This window comes from Tachypleus tridentatus, chromosome 1 (genome assembly GCF_004210375.1).
Source record: "Tachypleus tridentatus isolate NWPU-2018 chromosome 1, ASM421037v1, whole genome shotgun sequence".
Taxonomy (NCBI): domain Eukaryota; kingdom Metazoa; phylum Arthropoda; class Merostomata; order Xiphosura; family Limulidae; genus Tachypleus; species Tachypleus tridentatus.
In genome coordinates, this window is record NC_134825.1 from 106,378 (window position 1) to 116,525 (window position 10,148).

Below are 10,148 nucleotides of genomic sequence, written 5' to 3' on the forward strand. Positions count from 1 at the left end.
GTCAACTGTATTTCTGATAGAAAAAAGTTGAGAAATTAAAATGTTTTTTTACGAGAAGAAATGCAGCCAGTTTTTGTAAACCAAATTTTCTACTTCAGACTGTAGTCTGCTTTCTATGTTTTGGCAAAGCGTAATTATTTTTTTAAATCAAAATTCTTACATTTTGAAGCAGCAGAAGATTTATTCAGTAGTTTACTCAACGTTTTGACGTTTAGGGTATTTAATATTTTTAAAGATACAAGAGAGCACTTTGAACCATAAAAAGTAATTCTGTGACTCAAATACATTTACAGAAAACATCACTAGGTGGAAGTTTTGGGTATAGAATAGTAATAGGTCATGTTTTACCACCTTCTGCATGTTAGCACACATCCAAAACAAACATTAAATATACGTTTATTTATTTATAAAGAATTAACACATCAGATAAAGTACAAACATTTCTCTTATAGGCAAATTTCATCTTTTTGCTAATAAATGACTTTTAAAATAAAGGAATGTTCTTTTTTTAAGGAACCAAGAAAATTTCTACTAATCAATGCCATGTGCTTATAGAAGCTAATAACTAAACATATAATTCTGAGTAACTCAAACAACCAGTTCTTGAAAATTACTGAAAGCAATCCTGTTGGTAAATTGACTTAATCTGTGACCACTACAGAGGTGTCGACAAAATGATGGTTTCATGTTGTAGAAAAGTATCTCCTAAAGTTTGCCAGTAAAGGAAAATTTCAGGTCTTATTATGTACTATCAATGTAATTTATGATGCCTTGGAAAAGGTAATCATAATTAAACAATTAGCTCCACTGATTATTGCTTGTTCCTATGTACAGCTCATATCTTTTCTGGCTTTACCCTATTAATGGAAATTACTTCTTACAACTTACATGTGGTTTATTATCTTGTTATCTAGCAAGCTTCAGAACTGTAAAAACCTTACTCTTTTGGCAGATGTTCTTGAGAAAGGCACACATCTTTAGAAAACTTTAGCTATTCTTGTTTCAGTTCTAAATCAAAACAACAGAAAGAAACTGAAGGGACAATTAAAATATTGTATATTTGAAAAATAACCTTTGACAAGTTATCGTGTTTAAAAAAAATTAACACATTGCTGAATTAGGAAAGAAAATGCTTTGTAAGATGTTTAAAAAATATCTCGATTCCCCCTTAGACATTCCACTTCTTTTGACTTCAGTAACTGAAAAGAAAAAGATTGTTGTTAACAAGTATACCAATCGATAGTGAGAAGTTCTGTCATTTTTACCATGGATTAAACACTGATACTAGAAGTAAATCAATGAACAATACATATACTGTGACTTAACCACTAAACTGAAGGCACATAACATAATTGCGAGCTGGTTTTATAAGTTCACCTCAGTTTCACTGCAAAGTGATCCTTTTACTAGGCAGTGATCACAGAGATAATGATACTAATAATCCTTATAGAGCTTAGCTGGAGGATAGGAATCTGTAAGTTACAAATATGTTAAAACTTATGACGTTTAGTTACAGTACTTATCTCTCTCTTTATCCCATTGCTTTAGACAGTTTAACTTCAAAATTCAATAGTAACTTTTATATCAAGCAGACAATATTTTACACATAAAAGTAGGAAAACTAATATTATAGTCTACCACCAATTCATCATTAAAATTTATAAGTACAAAATTAAGAGATGTTTCTTAACACAATTCTTAAGTTGCTCCACCTTCAGAGCCAGGCTTGGAGAAGGATGTTTACACAGTGTGTTAAGAATCATATAAAACAGCAAAGGCAGAACTGAACTGAGCAGCAGCCCACCAGGAACTGTGACGTAGAACTAGAAATGCTAAGAGAAGACATGTTATAAATATTATCTGACTAAAAAAACTGCACTGTGGTTTATCAAGCTAGTTCATAACTTCAACCTGATAAAAGATGTCAGTGAAACATTTAGAAACACAACAGAACTGTTTAACAATACTGTCAAATCAAAGAACAGTAAACTTTGTATTTCATGTAATCTAAATCAAATTATTGAGGTCTTAAATAGAGTAATATTCTAGTATTCATTGTATTATAACAACGTAATGACAATATTCTAATGTTTATTGTATCATGGCAATATTAAAGTTCTGATTAGAATACAATAGCATATATCTCATAATGACAACATATGTTCACTAATTAAGAAAACAAGAATGATGTAGCAAACAGCGCAATCCATGACCACCAATAAACTATAATCATATTAGAACAATTTATGCCTACCCTTTCACATGGGTGTTGGAGCTACACCAATAGTACCCGTAGCTGCTGTTGGTAAGAGATCTTCCTGCAATGGTGTTGGGCTTGACTGATCAACAGTTTGGTCATTTAAAGTGTGTCTACACTGAAGCACGTATTTGAAAAATTCATAAACTGACCATGCCACTGCCGTCGAGGGCACCTGTGAAACTACTCGTGCTTGTAAGCCTTGGAAATAGCCTTTCAAACCTTTGAACTTGTACACGGTCACTGCTGCATTAAATAAGCCATTAGCGTGGGATTTTTTATCACATGAAGAGTTTCACGTTCTTGGGTGTTTAGTAAAGTCTTACACACGTCCAGTGGGGTAGTCACGGCAGCTGCAAATGCTCCAGCTACAGCCCCGACACCATGTGAGCCGTGGGACTGTGCGTCCGTTTTCATTTGTTACGTTTTGCATAAACTCATAGGTCATAAAGTGAATACTCTGGAAGGGGATGTTCATGGACAATTGGGTGGAGTAACTGCGATAGAATGCTCTTACACCTTCTCTCTGCCATATTCTTCTCACACAATCAATGGTGTTTCTGTATGGGCTAGAGAACATCTGCATTCTTTGCTTGATAACTGAAAATTGAAGTTAGTTCATCATTAATCCAAACATATAACTATGAATCACACACACACACAAAAGGCTTAAGCGTATACATTATTAGAAAAAGTATACATGCCACTAAAACATATACTCTATCCTAGAACATCTATAACTTTCTACTGGTAGCACCTTTTGTAAAAATTCTGATATAAATTAACTGTTATTACCATAACAGAATCAACATAATTAGGGTTACGCACATCAGTTACGTTCTCACACAAAGATAGTCATCTTACCATCTGTTGGAGTCATCACTGCATCATGGACCAATGTTGCTAAACAACCAGCAGCTCCTGTAAACAAAGTTTCAAGCATAAATAGCAGCTTGGAAAGTTCACCAAATCTTATTAAGAATTTGTTACTTCCTAGGATTACGCCCATCTTATTCAAGAATTAAGTGCATTGAGTGACATAGTGTTTTCACGCCCAACAAATTTTAAAAATGTTGTTTGCCAGAAATACATTTTCTGACATGTATACACACTAGGATGTACAAATGCACCTAACATCCCAGCTTTCTCCAAAGGTGAAAACTAAAAGTTCTAATTTACTTAAGATATAAGAATAGTTCAGCTATTTTCTGTATACCATCTGGAACTGGATACCTGTAAAACTTACTAAATTTATTCATTGTGTAAGAATAAATTGTTGTTAAATGCAAGTCTAGTCTCCACTATGTGCATTAAAATGAAAGTATTAGCTGTATAAACCCTCAGACTTACTGAGGGCATTTTCAACAATACTGAAAATAAAACTACACTATAGGCTATATGTGTTTCAGTGTTACAATTTACACACACACACCAGGGGGCTAATAAATTCTAGTGTAAATTCAAAGCTACGAGTTTTGCTTGCTGGTGGGAATCAAACCTGAACTTTCTGCAGATGTACCTGCAGATGTCATTTTAAGAAGCCAATCTGGATTCTTAACCTAAGTTATTTTTTACCCTTACACTGATTATCAATAGTTTGTCCATTTAAAAGATGTAAACTACTACATCTTGACTTCTTATGCTAGAATCTTGAGGCAACTGGAAAAAATTTAGACAATTTGACACAGTAACAAATTTTTACCTTGAGAAACTGGACTATGGGCTCCAGTTTCAGTACCACTGAAAACTCGCTTCATTTTTTCGTAACAAGAAAAGTATAGTGCATGTGCGGGCCCTGCTCCGCAAACTACAGCACTCATTCCTCGGACAGGTCGAAAAACTCCTTCAAACCTGACCATTTTGTACAAACCTTCTGATAGTGAATGGTAGGTGGCCTTAGGATTTGGTTGAAGACTCTGCATCCTTGTCTGGAGAGAAACAGTGAAAATAAAACCTAGAGTTTCACCTTGATTTTTGTAACTCCTGCCCTTACAGCTCTTTTACATGTGACACAGTATCACCTTAACACAGTTTTGTAAGGTTAGTGATATCCAAGCCAATTATTTTAACAGATACTTACTGAATCACAAACATGGCAATGTGCATTACTTATAGTATACATTAGTATATTAATGAGGCCCTTAGAATACACAATATATTACACCTCTTACATTATCAGTGCCTAGAATTAAATACAGAATAAACAAAAACACGACATAAAGAATTGGAAATAAAACCACATGTAGAGAGCAAGATAATAAAATAATTTGTAACGTTAAAAACTTAAAAATAGAACAATTTTACTAAGAAAATAAATGTAATATAATCAGTAAACTTTATAGAGAAATACAAGATAGAAAGAATGAGTGTATATTAACAATCTAGACAAGGCAAGGGTTAAACAGATATAAATAAAATCGTACCTTCACTGAGTCTAATGGATAAATAATGCAGTGTTCCATAATACCTGCTGCAGCTCCTGCAATCATGTGGATCACAGAGTTATTGGAAGGTAAATATTCATAATCGTCAGTATTCCATTCTCAGAATTGTCCTGGTACAGTCAGCAGGTCGAATACTGTGTGTAAACATATAAGGTTAGACTGTCTCCAATACAACCAAAACTATAGCTCATCATACGAGACAACCTTTCTTGTGTGAACATTTGATTACTGTTGTATTTCCCATTAATAAACAAATAAATATTCCTGAACTTTGTGATTTTCAAGTAAACATACATAAAATTGTGTATTAAGTGTACAATCAGTGAAGTTTATCTTTTCTTTCAATTACTGTCATTAATTATCAGTGTGATGTTAAAACAGGTAAAATGCAAATTGTAATGGAATAAGATATAATTTTAAATATAAACCTAAATTTTCAATTATATTTCATACTTCAAGTCATTTCTATTTATTTTAAAAATAATGAAGCCTTTTCTGGCATAAAAAAGTTTAACTATAATGTTAAAAGTTATAATTTTCCAAAATGAAAATAATTCTGACAGGTACTTCCATAACTGCCTTACTAAATAAACTGTTGGGATAGAATTAAAATCTGTTATGGTTTATGTGGGAATATTCTGTAAGTTTTTGTGAAATTCCATGAACCTGTAAGATGATTCTGACTGATCAGCAATGATCTACGACTGAGAAATGCTAACACTACACTTCTATTCCAATACTAAGTACTCTAGACGAGACAAAAACTTTTCCCTACAGCTGTTGGGTCTTGTTCAAGTTATAACACACATTACAGATGGTTTTGCATTAGCAGTAGTTCTGAATATGTTTTAAATTTGTTTAGTGTGTTATTTATGAACTTAAAATGGTGAGTTTTTTTAAATTTCTTAAAAACAATGTGTTGTAACTTTTAGGAACCTCGACATTTAGGAAAACAAAATTTATTTTTAAGTATGGCAACACAGATAATTGTCTTTTAAAAAGTCAAGAACAACCCAGTGAGTGTGACAAGATGAGGCTGAAATTTAACCTTTATTAATTTTATTTTAACAATCCGTGAAATAAGATGTAGTTAGAAGGTAAATAACAACATCTTGTGATGTGTAAAATCACATTATATGTGCATGATTCAGTGTTAACAAGGCCAGGACTCATCAAACCAGTTACAATATGATAGACATAATACAGGTACAGGTGCCATATATATATAATATTCCTTTCTAATTACATAAGGCAGTTTTCATAAAGTAAAAAAAAGTCCACACAGAAGTATTATTTCAGTAATTAAAACCTAATTAAGTGTTGCATTTGTACACAAACATAAAATATTAAACACATTTGATCCTGGTTATTAAGGAGAAACAAATAGTAACAACAAATGATAACTAACAGTTATTTGTAACTGGAACATCAGAGTTGATTAATCCCATATATAGTTTCATTACTGACTCAAAAAAAAACTAAATAATCTTTCTGAAGTTTGACAACATACAGAATATCACAGACATCCACATTTGACCTATTTCAGCAAATGTAAGTATCAAAAGAAAAACAACTAGGACAACCATCCATACGTGAACTAATGATTAATATAGCAAATGTTGATTTATGCACACACAATGTTTATACAGATTATTTATTTATACACAGTTAATCAGAATACTCTTAATTTTTTTTTTATGGAGAACAATAAATCAAAACTTATAGTTCACCTTGTGGATGCAATTTAATGATACCAATATTATTAGATCTTCATGTTAAAAATGTTTTATATAATTAAACTGCTCACAGCTACCCTAACAGGTGATTTTTTTAACATATTTAAGAATCAACACATGACCAGACCAGGATTACTTGCCAATGACAATCACCCACCAGACTTCCATCAATACTCTCCAACCTTACCTAAAGAAGTACATAACATCGTAATTATTATAAAATAGTACAACATGAATATAATTAGGCTCCCAAATGAAATGTTCCTGTGTCAAAAGTTAAACCATTTGTCAGTCTAAGCTTGTTGGTTTGTTCATGTTTCTACAGAAAAAAATAAAATCCAGATATTCAGTAACCAGTTTTAACACAGTTTTCATTGCTCGTACTTCGACGATACAAATAAATTACACAGAATTTAAAACAAACAGATTAAAATATATTTAAGAAATTTGTTTTTGTCTACTTTTCACTTACTTCCTATATTCTTGTCTCACAACAAGCAAGGTCGGTTACCTCTACCGTAGAAAATGGGAACACGCTACATGTACTGTCCACATGAAAGCAAACACCTGTAAATGAAGAGAAATGAAAGAAACTGTTTCACAGCTGAGAACACTTCTGTACACTAACTACACATATTGTGCACTATGGACACGCAATAACCTACATAACTGTTATTTAGTTTTTACATATTTCACATAAAACATGTTAAAACAATATACAACGTAAATATTCAATAATTAAATGAGGCAAACTTGCACAAACTGAAAACATCAACCAGTGCAACAAGGTCTGCCTTCAAAACTGAACAAGATGTTATCATGATACTTGGACAAGTAGTGCAATGGTAGAACAATGGAACAGACTGGCTCGGTTACTGCACTTAGTGGTAACATACACAATATTTGGTTGGTCTAAACTTGTTCTTTTGATTCATTTGTACAAAAAACATTTTACTCTTCTAAACAGCTATTTTTACAAATCTCTCCAGTAAAGTCTCAATAATGAAAAAACATATATATATATATACATATATCGTTAAACTGAAGTTTAATGACACTTAGCAAACCCTTGAGATGTACCCTCACCATTTTCATTTGTTATAAGATTTTAACAGGAACCTCACAGAAAAGTCTAATTAGTTAAACTAGATCTTTCAAGAGGTTGAGGAGATGTGTACACCATTTATAGTTGTGGTTAATGTGTTATTATGTTTTATTTAGACAAATTAAGGAGACTTCTTATACACTAAATTTGTGTTATGCACAATGAGCTATCCATACTGTGCCCACTACAGGGAACTTAGTGTTATTAGCCCTAAAACCAGAAGGGGGCCTTTCCAAATGAAAATGTACACATACTATAAAGTAAACATAACACAAATAAAAATAACACTATTTAAAAAAACCTGTAATGATGATTTGTCTTCTATTTACCATGAAAATGCTTCAACCAACTACTTCAGTTGTGCCACATTTTACCTCAGCAGTTACAGATAAGTGAAAATGTACAAACACCCGTTGCATTACAGCTACAACAATCATCTTTTGTAACACTGAGTACTGTAAATATATTTTACTAGTGAGTCTCAAACACTGGTGGTTCAACTGAGCTTCAAAATATTTAACTATGACAATTTTGTTTTTTTTAACCAGTTAATAATTTTGTTAAGATTATTATGTACTAATAAATAATGACTGCCACTTGATAGTGATGTAATACAATTATCACTTATGTATACATATTAAAAGCAGTGTCTACAATGAAAGATCATACTGATAAACAACACAATTCAAACAATTAAAAAGAAATTATACAAGCTTAGTCCCCAAAAAGCCTTCATTGATTAAAATAAACAAATACATAACAGTGGTAAGAAATTATGTTCAGTTTTTTCCTTGTAACTGTCTTGAAAACAATTGATTCTCATTAGAAGCTTCTATAATTCTTCAAATTTTACTGTATATTGATAACAATACTAATAATAAATACATAAATATAAATACATTCACTGTTGAATAATTATAAATTCTAATCTAACACAAAAGTGCCTTTGTTTTTAAGAATGAAAGTTTTCTCAAACAATGAATCTATATTCTTTTCATTACTCGTAACAATCTAAAATTTATCAAATGGATTTAGATTACATGAAATATTATTGTTAAGTTGTTTATGCTAAACAATTATATTCTTAACATGTTTAAATTTAAACTGAAAGATTTTTAATGTAACTAACGTAATATAATATTTATATAATAAAACGTTTTGACAAAAATATATAAAACAGATACAGTGTAAAATACTGTGTAACGTTTCTAAAAAAGTTCCTACTTGGAATTGCTATATAAAATATGAATGTTGCAGGAACGATGAATTTTTCAACTTTTTAGTCCAGCCACTTCAATATCCAATATAAATTCACACTTGTCCAGCACTGACATTAAACTTCAAGCTGAGGTAGTACTAATCCAGCGACACGTGCAAGTTAATAACTTGTCTTACACTGCACTCGTACATTCTAAAAAGTTCATAATGTGATAGGCCTAAAAATAGTAGCACTACAACTAATAATTTGTGTGATATTTATTTAAATAAATTATTTTTACACATTTTCTTAATTTCTCAATTATGTGCCCCTTCTCTGAAATACATCGTCATTATTGCAAAAGTATGTCGAAATCATACCATAACATAACACGTCAATTCTACTATATCAAAGGTGTCCTTGCGACCACCGAGTCCTCACTCGATCTACACGTGCTTATCTTCTACGGAATAATCTAGGACTGATAAGTTTGAATTATGAAAGTGAAACTTGTCAGTATACGTATATATTTGTTATTTGATATATATATATATATACAATTAAATTGATTAAAACATTGCTTGTGAAAACTTAAAAAAAGACGTGAAAACGTTTAAACAATTAAGTGATTAAACTGCTACTGATACTTTTAAAATAACCTCTAAATAAATGAAAGTTAACTTTATAGATCTGAATAAAAACTAAACGAGGTGAATAATTACTATACATTTGGTTCCAGACAAATTATTACGGATATAATTAAAATACGTTTAATTAGTGACTATTTCAGATTAATAGTGAAAAATTAAACTATAATCTAAATGAAATAACTATATATAGTCACATCCTACACAATGTTATTTATATAAATTAGGAGTTATATTGGAATTTATGAGAGACTGAAATATAGCTCACTTTAAAAATATACAGTTTAAGTTATATTGAGTAATGTTCAATATCACGAATGTTTCAACACGTACCGCTGAGAAAGATATTGGTTTTTGTTTTATCATGTTAAAAATCAAAGTATTTACATTTGCCTTTAACTTGTGGTTTAAATTAATTAAAAAGCGTGTAGTTATCATACAAACTGATAGAGAACAAATCGGCACTTGGAGACAGATGGATCTCGGAAATCACCGAGTGCCCATTCGTGACGTACAGAAATAATACTTTTTACGTTCAAACCTTTATGACAAATGGAGTTTCGCCAAATATTATTTTCTTTTACAATCATTTTAAAACTACGATATGTTACTTTGGAAAAATCCGTATGTAACTTTAAAATTATTTCTATTATTGTCAGCGATCCTTAAAATGCTCGTTTGTTTTTGAAGTTCGCGCAAAGCTACTCGAGGACTATCTGCGCTAGCCGTCCCTAATTTAGCAGTGTAAGATAAGAGGAAAG

The 10,148-nt window shown here is 31.3% G+C and overlaps 1 pseudogene across 1 annotated transcript; it reads right to left on the reverse strand.

The window, feature by feature from the left end:
• Positions 1–384: 384 nt before the first annotated feature.
• On the reverse strand, positions 385–9,232 carry LOC143226441 (mitoferrin-2-like; annotated as a pseudogene). Its single transcript, XR_013014628.1, has 7 exons — positions 8,767–9,232; positions 6,910–7,004; positions 4,681–4,835; positions 3,960–4,185; positions 3,122–3,178; positions 2,255–2,857; positions 385–1,199 (listed from the first exon to the last, which is right to left on the reverse strand). The product of XR_013014628.1 is annotated as a mitoferrin-2-like (transcript).
• Between the last annotated feature and the right edge of the window lie 916 nt (positions 9,233–10,148).